The sequence below is a fragment of the Phascolarctos cinereus genome, unplaced genomic scaffold (genome assembly GCF_003287225.1).
Source record: "Phascolarctos cinereus isolate Bilbo 61053 unplaced genomic scaffold, phaCin_HiC Scaffold_2;HRSCAF=192, whole genome shotgun sequence".
Lineage (NCBI taxonomy): Eukaryota > Metazoa > Chordata > Mammalia > Diprotodontia > Phascolarctidae > Phascolarctos > Phascolarctos cinereus.
The window spans coordinates 236,995,744-237,002,631 of record NW_027555625.1 but is presented as its reverse complement, the minus strand read 5'-3'; the positions used below and the strand labels follow the sequence as shown (position 1 = coordinate 237,002,631).

At 36.3% G+C, this 6,888-nt stretch overlaps 1 pseudogene; it reads right to left on the bottom strand.

Moving 5' to 3' along the window:
* Positions 1 to 6,120: 6,120 nt before the first annotated feature.
* Positions 6,121 to 6,313, bottom strand: LOC110206717 (COMM domain-containing protein 6 pseudogene; annotated as a pseudogene).
* Positions 6,314 to 6,888: the final 575 nt, after the last annotated feature.

The following is a 6,888-nucleotide window of genomic DNA, read 5'->3' as shown; positions in this document are numbered from 1 at the left end:
GACACAACTCAAATGTCACTAATTCCATGGAAGTACAGAGAAATGATGAGAAATATAGAGGTAGAACTGGGACAATGGCATCTGACTAGATTCTATGATGAATCACTTTTTAGGTGGAAGGACCAAGTATTTTGTTGCCAACTAATGCAAGGACAGGTTCATTAAAAGACACAGCTTTTTTTGTCAGGTTTAAATTTCAAATGTTTTCAAACCCATTGCACAGAAGGTTTTCTATGTTATCACTTGGAAACAGAATGATCCAACCATGCTCCTTTTTGAAAACATCAATAGATTTGAAGTTTCAGTTCCTAGAAATAAAGATGGCTTCTTTGCTTTCTCTGTTACATAAAGTTTAAGTTTAGAAAAACTATTCGTTGACGTAACAAGAATAACTCAGGATTTCCTATGACTATAAAATTTTAGATGTAGAAGGTAACTTAGAGGTAGTCCAGCCCTCTCATTTTAAAAATAAGGAAAGAACAGCAACATTAAATGACTTGCCATGAGAATTAACAGTGGCAGAATGGATATCAGTGTGCAAATCTCTTAACTCTCCATTCATATATCTTCCTAGCATACAGACCATGATAGTATAGTGCAGTGGAAAGAGTCCTGAATTTAGCATCAGAGGAGTATCAGCATGACTCTGCAAATCACAAATTCTCTTGGCCTCAAATGGGGGTTGAACTAGTTGACCTCAAAAGTCCCTTCCATTTCTAAATCTGTAGTCCTGTCATTAAGGCATAAAGAAAAACTTATGAGCATTTTGAACACAAATACTCTAGCTGGACAACAGGCCCAAAACAATACCATTTCATCAACACTATATATTTTATTTAATTACAAAATTTAAATAGATACTTCCTAAAATTTACTATGAAATTCAGTGGCAGTTATTTCCTATTGGGTTATCAATTCAGCAAACTTTTTTTTCAAGAAAATTTTTAGCTTTTACTTTTATAAGATTTTGAGTTCAAATTTTTTTCATACCTCCCTCCATTACCCTCTTCTGAAAATGGTAAGCAGTTTGATTTAGTTTGTTCATATGCTATCATGTAAAACATTTCTATATTCATCACAGTTATCGAAGAAGAAACAGATCAAAAAGGGAAAGAAAGCAAGAAAGAATAAAATAAGTAGAAAAAAAAAACATGCTTCAGTCTGCATTCAGAGTACATCAGTTCTTTATTAGGATATGAATAGCATTTTCCTTCCTGAGTTCTTTGTACTTGTCTTCAATAATTGTGCTGCTGAGAAAAGCTGTCATTCATAGTTGATCATTTTACAATGCTGCTGCTGATTTGTAGAGTGTTCTCCCAATTCTGCTCATTTTACTTTGCATCAGTTTGTACAAGTCTTTCCAAGTTTTTCTGAAATAAGCCTGCTCATCATTTCTTATTGTACAATAGTATTCCATGACATTCATATACCAAAGCTTGTTCAGCTTATTCCCCAATTGATGGGCATGCTCTTAATTTCCAGTATTTTGCCACTATGAATAGGGTTGCTGTAAATATTTCTGCACATGTTCTTTTTCTCTTTTTATGATCTCTTTGGGATACAGACCTAGTAATGGCATTGCTAGATCAAAGGAAATGCACAGTTTAATTGCCCTTTAGGCATAGTTACAAATCATCCTCTAGAATGGTCAGATCAATTCACAACTCCACCAAGAGTGCATTAGCATCTCAATTTTCCCACATCCTCTCTAACACTTTTTGTCTTCTCTGTTTTTTGTCATATTAGCCAATCTTATTGGTGTGAGGTGGTGTTTCAGGAATGTTTTAATTTGCATTTATCTAATCAAAATTGATTTAGAGCACTTCTTTAGATGCTTATGGCTGTCTTTGATTTCTTCATCTGAAAACTGCCTATTCATAAACTTTGACCATTTATCAATTGGGGAATAGTTTGTATTCTTATAAAGTTGACTCAGTTCTCTATATATTTGAGAAATGAGGCTTTTATCAGAGACATTTGTTGTAAAGATTGTTTCCAAGCTTTTGGGTTTTTTTTTCTAATCTTGATTGCTTTTGTTTTGTTTATACAAAAGCTATTGAATTTAATATGATCAAAATTATCTGTTCTACATTATGATGCTTTCTGTCTCTTGTTTGGTCATGAGTTCTTCCAGAAGAAGGAATAGTTCTGACAGACTATTCCTTGCTCTTCTAATTTGATTGTTCCATTGTATATAGTACCTTTTAGTAAGATGTAGTTTCCTTCTTTATATCTTTTAATTAGTTCTACTTTTGCTTTTATCTTGTTTAAGATCAGTATTGCTACCCCTGCTTTTTTTTTTTACTTCATATGAAGCATAATAGCTTCTGCTCAAGTGCCTTATCTTTACTTTGTATGTGTCTCTCTGCTTCAAGTGTGTTTCTCATAAGCAACATATTGTAGGATTCTGGTTTTTGATCCACTCTGCTACCTGCTTCCATTTTATAGGAGAATTCATCCCATTCACATTCACACCTATGATTACTACCTGTGTATTTCCCTCTATCCTATTCTTCTTCCCGTTTGTCCTCTCTCTCCTTTTGCCCTTTCCCCCCTCACCAGTGTTTTGCTTCTGTCCACTACCTCCCCTGATCTTCCCTCCCTTCTGTCAGTCTCCACACCCCACCTTTACTTAATCTTCTCCCTCCTACTTCCCTGTTGGGTATGACAGATTTCTATATTCAACTGATTGTGTATATTATTCCCTCTTTAAGGTAATACTGATGATAATAAGGTTCAAGTTATGTCCACTGTCCAACCTCCCATCTTCTGCTCCACTATAATGGGTCTTTCTCACCTCTTCACATAAGATACTTTGTCCCATTCTAACTCTTCCTTCCTTCTGCAATCATTGTACTCCTCTTTCTCAGCCCTTAATTTTTTAAATGCAATCCTCTCAAATTCATCTTATGCCCATACTCTCTGTCTATTTATATTCCTTCTATCTGTACTGCTAGTGATATTATTTTTAAGAGTGACAAGTACCATCTTCCCATATAGGGATGAAAACAGTTTAGCTCTATTGAATCCCTTATGTTTTCTTTTCCCTTTTCACCTGTTTGTGCTTCTCTTGGGTCTTGATATTGGAGGTCAACTTTTTGGTTTAGTTCTGGTCTTCTCCTCATGAAGGCTTCAAATTCTTCTGTTTTGCTGAAGGACTATTTTTCCCTTGATGAGTTATGCTTAATTTTGCTGGGTAAGTGATTCTTGGTTGTAGTCTTAGCTCCTTTGCCATTCTGGAATATCATGTTCCATGACCTCCGATCTTTGAATGTTGCAGCTGCCAAGTCCTGTGTGATCCTGATTATGACTCTCCAATATTTGAATTATTTCTTTCTGGCCACTTGCAGTATTTTTCTTTCATCTGATTGTTCTGAAATTTGGCTATAATGTTCCTTGGGGTTTATATTTTGAGATCTCTTTCCTGAAATGATAGGTAGATTCTTTCAATGCCTATTTTGTCCTCTGGTTCTAGGACATCAAGACAGTTTTCCTTGATAATTTCTTGAAAGATGTTGTCCAGGTCTTCCTTTTGATTATGTCTTTCATGGAGCCCAATGATTCCAATATTGTCTCTCCTGGATCTATTTTCCAGGTCAGTTGTTTGTCCCATGAAGTATTTTGCATTTTCTTCCATGTTTTCATTTTTTTGAATTTGTTTGATTGATTTATGATGTTTCATAGAGTCATTAGCTTCCACTTGCCCAGTTTTAACTTTTAAGGTGTTTTTTTCCCATTAACTTTTGTACTTTATTTTCCATTTGCCCAATTCTGCTTTTTAATCAATTGCTTTCTTTTTCCAAGTTGTTGATTCTTATTTCATAATTCTCTTACATCACTCTCATTTCTTTTCCAAATTTTTCATCTATCTCTATTATATGATTTTTAAGATCCTTTTTGAGCTCTTTCATGAGTTCTTTCTGGGCTTGAGACCATTTCCCATTTTTCTTTGGGATTTTGCCCATAGGTATTTTGATATTGTTGCCCTCTTCTGAGTTTGTATCTTGGTCTTTCCTGTCACCATAAACAATATCTATAGTTATATTCTTTTTGTTGTTGTTATTTTTGCTTATCTTTTTTTGACCTTTTTCCTTTCTTTTAAATTTGATTTCTGCTTCCAGGGTGGAAGGGATTCTGTCAAAGGCTTCTTGTATCAGTGGCTGCAGGCACTAACTGTTTACCTGGTTCTGTGTGATGTTGCCCTGAAGCCCACAGGAGACCCTTACATCTGGTGCTGTGTTGAGGGACAAGGTGGAAGGTGGATGATGATGCTGGAGGCTGTAGAGTCTTGCAGCTTACATGGTGCTGAGCAGGGGTCCCAGTGGTGGTGTCTGGCATGTGCTGAGGCCAAGTGGAGTTCTTCTGCATTTCCCCGGGGGCTACACTGAAGCACATAAAGGTCTGACCCCTGGAGGATACCTGTTTGCCCTGGCCTGCACTGAAGCACTTAGAGGTCTGGCCATAAGAAAATGCCTTTCTATTCTGGGCTGTACTGAAGCACGTGGAGGTCTGGCCACTGGAAGACACCTGCCATTCCAGAACTCTGCTGAACCATGTGATGGTTCTCAGAATGGGAGTCTGCTGGTTCCCCTGGCTATCCTAAAGTACATGGGGGTCCTAGTGTTGGAATTTGTCTGATCCAACACACTGGGGCTCAGGATCTCCATCTGGTTGGCTGAGGTGGGGCTTACTGATGGCTTGCTGTGATGCTCTCTTTTTTGATTAATTAATTTATTTTTAGTTTTCAACAATCACTTCCATAAGCTTTTGAGTTTTAAATTTTTCTCCCCCTCTTTCCCCACTTCCCTCCTGAAGACAGTGTGCAATCTGATATAGGCTTTACATATACATTCCAATTAAACATATTTTCACATTACTCATGTTGTAAAAAAGAATTAGAACCAATAGGAAGAATCGCAAGAAATAAGAAACAAAACAAAACAAAACAGAAGAAAAGAGAGAACTAACAGTATGCTTCAATCTGCATTCAAACTTCATAGTTCTTTGGATATGGATAGCATTTTCTATCATGAGGCTTCTGAAGATGTCTTAGATCATTGCATTGCTGAGAAGAGCTAAGTCTATCAAAGTTAGCCATCTTACAAAGTGGCTGTTACTGCGTACAACGTTCTCCTGGTTCTGCTCATTTCATTCAGCATCAGTCCATACAAATATTTCCAGGTTTTTCTAAAGTCCACTTGCTCATCATTTCTTATAGCACAATAGTATTCCATTATATTCATATGTCACAACTTGTTCATCCATTCCCCAATTGTTGGACATCCCCTTAATTTCCAATTTGCTGTGATGCTTTCTATCCTAGAATGCATTTCCTTTTTACCTAAGTGAAATGGACTTTTCTTGTTGATCCTCCAAGACTTCTGGGCTAAAAGATTATTCCATCCCATCTTTCCACTGGCTCTACCATTCCAAGATTTGTTCTGGAGCATTATTTTATTGTTGTTTGGAGGTGAATATGGGAGAGCTATAGCAATTTACTGTTTACTCACCATCTTGGCTCCCAAAAGTCCTCTCCACTGGCAGTTATTTCTATGTAACTTCCCAATGCCATATCTTTGCTCAAATCACATTACTTAGTAAGATAATGCATTAAAATATTTTTTTCTCTTTCCAAAGAAAAGAAGAGCATGCTTTGCATAGATTCATCTTGACAGAGGAGTCCATCTTCTCTTTGCTTGTGCCATCATCCAAGGATAACTCTGTCCAGTATCTAATATGCTGATAGCTCTATAGATTTATATTTTGATTAAGACACTTTTTGAACCTGAACTTTTCAAATAAGCTATTTTTATATTCTCTCTTATAACACCAAGTGTTTCACTAATCCTACAAATTATTGCATGTTATTCTGAGTTACCTTATTTAAGCTTTTTTGTTTTGTCAAGCTTATTTGTAATTGTCGATACAATACTTACTTAGATGATATGAGATTCTGTGACAGTCTAACACATGAATAAAGACTAAAATAACACCATTATCTAACCCTATGAAAGTAACAAAGGACTTATATCTTCCTTTAACAAATAGCATTTAATCCTTATGCAATTGTGTTTACATCAATGACACACATTATCTTACAAAGGTTACAGAGACTTGGCAACAAAGCAAGCAGTTCTTACACAATTTCAATAACAGCAGCCATTTCTTTGAACTGCTTAAAGACATACTGAAACTGTGGAATTGTCATTTCAAAGGACATGGTCATTTTCTGGCTTGACTGATCTGCCGCTTTTAGTATCGCTGCAACATAAGGTAATTTAAGATATCTGCAACTGCCTGAACTCACCACCATACCCATTTTCTACTGATGATCTAGAAGTTAGTTAGTGACCTTGGATTTGGTCTCCTATGGCAGCTGACACAACCCTTCTTAGCCAGCCCTGCTGGTAAATATTTAATAAGTGACACTGCAAAAAAAAGTATGTAATTTTAGGCTTAATCTGCATTATTAACATTTTCACCATCAATTTCTTAAATCTAGACAATTAACAAAGCAATATATTAAGTCCTGGTTTGTAACATCTGCCAATTTCCAAGGTATAAATGCTCACACTGAAAAATTAATATTTGACTTTCACAAGCCTGGTATGAGATAGCTTCAGTACCCCCCTCAATGTATATATCTTCATATACTTTGAAAGATCTGCAGTGTTGCTGGCATGGACTTTTTCTTCACCACAGCAGATGTGACTTCTCCATACCTTAATAAATTTTTTTTTTAGTTGCTGTGGCTAGAAAATGCATTACCGGGTGTTCACGTGGCTGCTTTTAAGACCACACACACACACACACACACACACACACACACACACACACACAGAAAGTATTTCTGGAACCACACCTAGCACCTATCTAGTTTTGTAGGAT